At 49.1% G+C, this 9,244-nt stretch overlaps 1 pseudogene; it reads left to right on the top strand.

The window, feature by feature from the left end:
* The first annotated feature begins 2,303 nt into the window (after positions 1-2,303).
* Positions 2,304-3,220, top strand: LOC121835915 (annotated as a pseudogene).
* Positions 3,221-9,244: the final 6,024 nt, after the last annotated feature.

Below are 9,244 nucleotides of genomic sequence, written 5' to 3'. Positions count from 1 at the left end.
TTCACCGAGAGATCGTCGCGATTTCAGACCTAGGCGGACTGGGTCTGAAATCGCGACGATCTCTCGCTTGTAACGGCTAAAGACATCGCGCGAAATACTTTTGTAAAGTCCAGTGGTGAGCGCAGCGGTAATTCCGGCGGCGCACAAGGTCTTCCAGGCATCGTTAACAAACACGGTGCACGGAACACACACACAGCACGCACAAGCACAGTATCCAGTGTTGAGTGCATCGGGAAGTTCAGGCGGGCAAGCGGTATCCGAGTTGTCCAACTGTTGTCACCAAGCACACCAGCGCATCCAGATGCTGAGCCAAACTGCAATGGGTCGGCAGCTTCACGCTTTATAAAGATTCAAAGCCGAGGTCAGTGGGTATCCATCCAGGGAAACGATAAGCGCGTCAGTATCCGTGCGCCCGCAGCGCGAACGTTGCCGCCGGGCGAGCGCCGGCCGACAGTCCGACGGGAGCGGAGAAGAACCTAAGCTCTTGAAGCGCTGCCGCCGACTGCAACAGACAATGCAAGGCGCGCGTCGTCACCAAACACGGTGCATAGAACACACACACAGCACGCACAAGCACAGTATCCAGCGTTGAGTGCATCGGGAAGTTCCCGCGGGCAAGCGGTATCCAAGTTGTCCAAGTATTGTCACCAAGCACACCAGCGCCAAGGGCATTCAGATGCCGAGCCAAAGTGCAATGGGTCGGCAGCTTCACACTATATAAAGACTCAAAGCCGAGGTCAATGGGTATCCATCCAGGGAAACGATGGGCACGTCAGTATCCGTGCGCCCGCAGCGTGAGCGTCGCCGCCGGGCGAGCGCCGACCGACAGTCGACGAGAGCGAAGAAGAAACTAAACTGATTAAACTCTCGAAGCGCTGCCGCCGACTGCAACAAAGCCAGGCGCGCGCGCGCGGAGAACGCCCACTCGCAGCGCCTACGTAGCGGATGCGCCTGTTCCTAACAGGCGCATTCGCTACGCGATCTCTCGCAGGTCACCTGCGAGAGATCGCGGAAGTTGTGCGCCGACCCCACCCCCCCCCCCTCCCCACCTCTCCCTACCCTCCTCCAGTCACGCATGTGCGCGCCCGCTGGCAGGAAGGAGACCCTACTGGAACAAGGGGAGCGGATCGGATCCACCCAAGGAGGTTCTATATCCACCCATCACCGTGCGTATCCAGTGCGTTGCGTCTCACTGGATCCGACCGGTTACACCCAGAATCGCGCGGATCGGAACTGTCCCCAAATTTAGAACCGCGCGGATCTGAACTGGAACCGCTCCGATCTGACATTTTCGTACGGGAACCTTCAAAAGTGTTTTCTGTCCTGCACTTACTTCTTATCGCAATTACCGGGTCAACGTTTGGTTAACGGGACGCTGTCGTTTGAACGAGCTGACGTCGAAAATCAGACAAGTATGAAAAAGCAGACGACAGTTCGAACGAATGCGCAATGTAGTGCGGGCAAGAAGCACTGGGTCCCGCGTCAACAAACCATTGGAATGCCACGTTGTCGGCGTCTGTGTGAGTCTGCATACTCTTTTTCGCTTGGGAATTGTCGATTCTACGTCCTCATAGCAATGTCTTACCACTTTAATCGCCTGAGCGAAATTATCAAGGTTCGTTACGCCGCTAAACTTTGCGTAAATAATTTGACGTGCGGCGATTCATTCGCATGAACGCCGCAGAATGGACGCCAAAACGATGATGAGATTCTTCCAGCTATTTTCGGTCGCAACGTCACTCGTGCTGCGAAAGCGTAGAAGGTAGCGGCGATGATCGACGTCGATACTGAAGATCGAAGCGGGAACAGACCAAGCGTAACAAGTCGGTGATAGCCACTGGTAACAATGATCAACATCTCGTATCTACTGTTTATACCTATCCCACTTAAGTCTTTTGAGGCCTGCAATTATTTCTTATTGCAATCACCGGGTCAAAGTTTGGTCTATGGGCCGCTTTTGTTTAAACGAACAGACGACAAAAAGCCGACAAGTTTGAAAGAGCAAACGAAAGTTCGAACGGTCAGGCGGCCATCTGAATTTCAAGACGCACTGAACCCGGGGGGGGGGGGGGGGGGGGGGGTCCGGACAACTTGGCGGTTTTCTCTCGTTCATGTTGGAACAAAACAACTACATCTGGCGACCATAAAGTGTTGCCCGCACAAGCAATCGTAGTTCGACAGCGTCTGGTTTGCCCTTGCCACGGCTACTATCCACGTTCTCGGACGAACGGAGGGGGCAGAAACACATAAAAACTGATCTTCAAACCTTTCTAGACTCCCTTGGTACAGCTCCCGTCGCAGCATTTTGACAAAAAGGCAGGTTTTTTGTCTGGTTTCTCCCAAAAGAACGCAGGAATGCGTGTCTCGCACGCCGACTTCTGCTCACCGCTCCAGAGCGGAAGTGCGCCCGACGCGCCGCCACCGCGGCGTGACGTAGAGGAGGCATTGCTCTAGGAAGTGCTTCCTCCGACGGGCGTCGGAGGAGTGGGACCTGTGTGCAAATCACTCCTCCGACGCCGGAAGTGACGTAGTCGCGTCGAAGGAGAGACGGCTGTGTGGAAATCACTCCTTCGACGCCGGAAGTAACGTATCATCCCCGGCCCCGGATGTTGCCTTTGTTATGACATGTGCCCGACCATGTGCGTCTGCCGCTGTAGTTTTCTGTGGTCGGGTCCTGTCCCGTGCTGCACGTACCATTCCTTCCTGCCCGCGCTGCTGTCGGCTCCGGTCACGCAAGCTATTTTGGCTGATTTTTCGCACTCTTTGAAGCGTTTTGTTTAGCATTGTCTTGTTCTTTTTTGCAATACATTTTTCCGTATCTAGTGCCACTCTTTGTATTTTAGCTTTGATCGCACCCCCAACATGCCTCGAGTTTTGGTAGCCGGCGATTCGATGGTGAAGTACTTGCCCCAGTACTTCCCGTTGAATAGTCGGTTGGCTGTTGAGGTTGCGCCGTTTAGTGGTATTAGAATCGAGCACTTGTGTTCCCAGGTGTCTGAGAGGCTACCCGATTTTGATGTTGTCATCCTGCACGTTGGCACTAAAAATTCCCATATTAGTGCCAGCGTGTACATCGACAAATATCGTCGTCTAGCTGCCCAGATCTGCGAACGCAATCCAATGATGCAGATCGCCTTTTCTGCCGTTCTTCCGAGACGGGAGAATGGGTTCTGCTCATTGGAATGACAGCGTAGTCACGCTGCAGAGATCGAGGCTTTGAATGACCGTTACCGAGAGGTGAACTCGCTGCTGCGAGGGTTGTGTCGCAGGCAAGGGTTCACGTTCCTTGACGGGCTGGCTGTCGAGTGACACCATGTGGATCGGCCGCGACGGCGTCCACCCAAGCCGGATCGGCAACAAGGTATGCACAGATGCGTTATGTCGCTGCACTAAAGAGCGCGAATATAGGGCGGCAACGATTGCAAGGCTCGCCGTAAAGAGGGGAACTGAAAATTGACCCGCGCACGTGGCGAGCTAAATTACTGGTTGGATTCAACTGGTTGACAGAACGGTGCCAACTCCAGCAACGAAACACGGCACAACTTGGAAGGTTGACCAGTCTTTATTGTCAAAAACCGAGAATGATAATAAATAGGTTCGGTGGTTCGGTGACGTCCAGGTTGAAGGAAGCACAGCTTAGCTCTAAGGACCGCTTCAGTTGCCCCGTTAGATACTTGCGACGATTGAATCGCCCTTTCAGAGCTACTATTCGGGGATGAGGACGATTCGCCACATGCGCACTCGTCACAGGACGATTGGTTGCAGGACGATTCGTCACATAGGAACATTCGTCACAGGATGACTCGTCATGCGGGCAACTGGTCACATCGATCGGGCAGGGGACGATAGTAAATCCCAAATTTCAACAACTGCCCACATTCGCTGATGAGGAGTTTCACGACCTCCCACTGTCACATAAACCAATGGTTAGGAAAACTAATCTTACAATACTCCTCCGCATTTTACTTTCATTATATTACGAGTCTCCAGCATTATATTACGAGTCTTCAGCATACACCTCTTCGAGAAAACCAATAAGTATTGGAATTCTTTCTGCTGCATGTGTACGAGTACCCCTCGTGCAGCTGCATGGATCCACCTCTCTCTGTTGCGATCTACTTCATTCATCCTTTTGAATGTAGTCCGAGTTCAAAATTAGTCGCTTTTATATGACCTCCGCATTCACCGTTCGGGACGGACCCAGACTCTAAAACGTCTGTTACAAATTCTTTGACCTTGAGAAGCGAAAGACATGCTAAGATAAGAGGTGACCCACTTTCTGAGGCCGAACCAACATTCAACGTTCGGGACCGAACCAGAAGCTAAAACGTTTGTTACAAATTCTTCGCCTTTCAGAAGTCAAACACATTCTAAGATATGAGGTGAGCCGCTCTGTCCGCCCGAACGAAATTGAGCAATACATTTTTGGGTTATAAGGCGGACTTTTAGAGCGCAGCTCTTAGGGGCCCGTTCCCGGCTTGAGCGGCGTCGCCGTCGGCGTAACCAAAATCATCTCAACGTCACTTGACCCCCAAGGTCACGTGACCCCTCCCCAAGGTCACGCGACACACAAGGTCACGTGACTCCCCAAGGTCACGTGACCCTTCCCCCAGGGTCACGTGACCCCCAAGGTCACGTGACACCCAAAGTCACGTGGCTCCCCAAGTCACGTGGCTCCCCAAGTCACGTGACCCCCGATGACGTCATCAGTGACGTCACTGATGACGTCACCGGCATTGTCAGCGTCATCATCACTGATGACGTCATCAGTGACGTCACTGATGACGTCACCGGCATCCGCATCGTCATCATCACTGATGACGTCACCGGCATCCGCATCGTCATTGTCATCATCACTGATGACGTCATCAGTGATGTCACTGATGACGTCACCGGCATCCGCATCGTCATCGTCATCATCACTGATGATGTCACCGGCATCCGCATCGTCATCATCGCTGATGACGTCATGAGTGACGTCACTGATGACATCACCGGCATCCGCATCGTCATTGTCATCATCACTGATGACGTCATCGGTATCCGCATCGTCATCGTTACTGATGACGTCATCGTCACGTGACCCCCCTAGGTCACATGACCCCCACCCAAGGTCACTTCACCCCCCCCCCCCAGTACCCTTCCCTCCACCTCCTCAAGAGCTGCGCTCTAATTCGGCGTTACAGGGAGTTGTAAACGGCTTTCACTTTTTCAGACGTCACCAGTCACCTAGCTGCGTTTGGAAATTTATGTTTGTCCTTTGTCCCTCTTGTTCCCCTTCTCCAGGGATTATTGTTGACATTTTTGGGGGGACGAACTATTGTGGGACCAGTTAACCGCGTGACGAGGCATCCTATGACGAATGTTCCTGTGTGACGAATCGTCCTGGGACCAATCGTCCTGTGACGAGTGTGCATGCGACGAATGGACCGTATCCCACTATTCGTACGAGGTGAAAGATTAGCCGCTGGCGTCTGTCAGCATCCGTGACGACGTCCCTAGCTTCTTTCCATCGCGTGAAGAAAGGTGCTCACCCGTGTTTCCGCGTTGCGCCGGTGAAGTCCTGATAAAATGCGGTTGCGCTCCCACCTTATAATCAGTTCGGGTAGACTTTCCGCCATTTTTACCATTGTGCCCTCCGCGGCTGTTTTCTCTTCCGTCTGGTTTTTCCCTGGGTGCCCTCCGGTCACTGAACTGCATCTTTCTGCCCTCGAAGTTCACCGTGACCACCATGGCGTATTTAGTTGGGTCGCAAGAAGCGCAGATATGGTTTTGACATTTTCATAACGATACGTTTATCAATACACCAACTTCGGCGATGGTTCCCCTTCTCTACCGACCGCTGGATGGATGGATGAATTAATCCGGCTGAGTCCTTTGGATCGGGCGGTAGCTTACGCCACCTAGCCATTTTGTTTTACCATTTAAGCTTAGAATATTTAAATGTGAAAGCTATATTCACTCCGCACTGCAAAGAAAGTTAGGCTATAAAACACCCTTGCCATCAATTAATAAGAAAATACCTAGTTTTTTCTTGCTTTCTGCCACCATTCACTTAATCTTTGCTTGGTAATCTCTACTGTCTTGAAATCCACTGTTCCTTCGCTGTTTCTAAAACCCAATGACTTTATTAAATCTATGTTGTCACATGTGGCCATCTGTCGACAACGCGTAAAACTAATCCGCGTGCGTGTCACAACGGCCTGCTGGGTCCGACTAAAAAAAAAGGAGTAGTTCTTTGCTTAAATTTTTAATACATTTTTGATACACGTCCATAAATGTTGATTTAAGTAAACATTTTTTATGCCACTACTTACATTGCAATTTATAAAAGGATATGTACATTGAAATTTGACATGTTTTTTTTAAACATATAAATGTATACCTAGTAATTAAAGGTTTATCTATTTCTGTATATCTATATATTTAAGTTTTTTTCCTTCACTAGCAAAGATCAATACACCCCTATCTTTTCGAAATGGACACGGCATGTGAACCCCAACAGGGAATGGGAAAACAATTGAAACTCCCCTGGGAATCCCTCCAACCAGCGGCCTAACTGGTCCCAGCTACCCCTACCCGTTCCCCGTCTGGGCATAGTCAAGCCAGTTGACCCCTTAGCTATTCCAGTTGGACTCGTATTGGTAACAGCCGATTCCAACTTGGGACCAGTTAGTTCCAATTGTAACCAGTCGAGATGCCAACCGGTCTCAGACGTTTTGGCATAGGTGCCTTGTATGTAAAGCTAAAGGCGCAGCACCTTTTCTGTGAAATCTTCAAGGCAACATCTTTAACAATTTGAACGAGTGAGGTGACTGCAGCTGACAATCAGCTTTGGTGCTAATGTCAAGTACCGCGTGCAGGTCCTCGCTGGGTTCATGGGCCAGCAAGTGCGGAGCATCCTGGAGAAGATGGCCAGGGCCAAGATCCAGCAGGACCACAAGGAGGCAATGCTCGTGGGACGGCTAGACCATCAAGGGTGCCCCATTGACTGCGCCATGTTGTCTCTTCAGAATTCTCCGACTTTTCCAGCAAAGTTTTGTTAATCTGACCACATAGTCTTTCTAAGAGGCTGGGGAAATTATCGCAAAAAGTTTGTGGGCCTCACATCTGGTAACAAGAAGGCTCCAAAAACAAGGCCCCTTGAAAACTGAGGAAGTTGCTACTTGTGTAAATTGACTCTGAAGAAACCAACAACTAGGCGCTGCACAGTCCGATGGTTCCTTCCGAGTCTGAAGTGGTACAGGGAAATCGGAATTTTTTGTTATAATGTGAATAAACTGTTCTGCATTACAAATCGATTTTGATGTCATTTACTTACATTTGGTGGGGTGCCAATTTGTCTTATACCTTAGTAGTTACATCAACACACTGCATTTGATATCAATCCTGCCCCAACAATAGCTAGCGCACATGGGCCCCTTTTTTCCTTTCTGATCACTCCACAAATAATGCCCATTGTTTCTCTGTGTGCACCAGAGCAACGTAAGAAAGCTAACTGCGAGAGCACTGGCATTTCTCCGCATGCACCGGCGCAGCCTGGAGAAGGTTACCAACAAAGAGCTGGTGCTTTTCACATGCACCGGTGCGATGTGGGAAAACCTACAGCGAGAGCACGAGTGCTTCTCCGCGTGTACTGGTGCAACAAGGAAAAGCTTGACACGAGAGCATTGTCGCAAAGTATTAAGCTTGATACTAGCATTGTATTGAGAACACCACGGTTTGCAGAGACATGGTTCATTACTCCGACAAGCTGGAAGTGCGCTGTGGAGGCATTTGTTTACAGCATTTTCAAAAAAAATTGTTTTACTGTCGAAGGATGTATGGCCATATCAGTAGATTATACAAAAACTTTCCAACACAAAGAATGGAAAGAAACTACAGGGGACTGCTTCCTTCAACCAGCAATGACAGTAATGAATTTTGTTGCTGGTTGAAATAAGTAGTAGTTGTCCCGAGTTAGTATTCTATTCCTTTTGTGTCCAAAAGTTTGAAACCAACACTTTATTCTTATTTTCCTGCTAATCCTTAAATGAATGATTTTCAGAGGCTGCTGGCCCAGATAGCTAACAATTTCTTTGTTTGCATTGTTCAGCCAAGCATCACAGCTACCAGACAACTGGGTTCTAGTTGCCTGGTAGAAAAGCTGCTTTTCTACCAGGCAACTGCACGTGCCGTCTCGATTTTCTTTCTTGAATGGCATGGGATCAGGCCTGGGTGCCATACTGCAGGAAACAAATGATCCGGAGCCCAGGTAGCACTTCCACAAGATGCAGGGAAATTCCTTTTATTGGGAGTGACAATAATAGACATTAATATTTGGCTCACAAATTCATTGCCTGGGTCGACACGGGAGCCACAAATTCCTGCACATCACATGTAGAGTAATTACTACAGGCAACAAACACCTATTGCACATGGGTAATAGCAAATAGTTACAGCCTATGCGATCTGCAATGATGTTACTGCTTCTTGCAGGCATGTCCACCCTGTTTAAAGTAGGAGTCTGTGAAGATGTCCACCGATGCCTTTGTAAACAACTACAGGCAAACTAGAGCTGGACTGTTTCATGTTCCTTCATGTGTAACCAGACATTTCGTATGCTTTCATGTGTGCTCACTGTGCAATACCTCACGTCTCTCGGATTCAGTCATATGATGCCATCGCTCCACCTCACCTTTATATATCTGCATCTGTTGCAATGTACCGTCGCCATTTGGATAATCTTACATTTATTTGTTTGTTAACTTTATGTGTGTTTAGGATTTGTTTTGTTTGCTGGTTTTATTGTTGGTTTTGGTTCACCATAAGGCATCCAAGATAAAGACTGATGGCACCCAAAATAAAGATGATTGTTATTATAAACCTGTTGCTCACCCTCCTAATTCGAGGGCCACAAATGACAGCCCTTTTTTGCCAGCACTATCTACTATCGCTGTAGCGCTGACCACTCGTTTGCAGATATCTCTGGACTAGTCAAGCCTGCCAAATCGTTATTTGCAAAGAAAAGTGGTGTAACATAATTCCTCGTGTCTCTGTGGTACAAGGCAGCGTTTGCCTTTGCCTGATTGACACCTGCACAGAGTCGCAGATACTTTTCCAGAAGCTCTTGTCTCCACTATAATCAACTATATAAAGAACATGACATTGCCACTCTTTCTGAGCATTTGTGCTAACCACTTATCTACACGCTTGAAGCATAAAAGCAGCAATACTATAATATTAGTAAGTTAGCTATAAAAAA

Source organism: Ixodes scapularis, unplaced genomic scaffold (genome assembly GCF_016920785.2).
Source record: "Ixodes scapularis isolate PalLabHiFi unplaced genomic scaffold, ASM1692078v2 PGA_scaffold1__304_contigs__length_218370807, whole genome shotgun sequence".
NCBI lineage: Eukaryota > Metazoa > Arthropoda > Arachnida > Ixodida > Ixodidae > Ixodes > Ixodes scapularis.
This window is presented reverse-complemented; position numbering and strand designations above follow the sequence as displayed.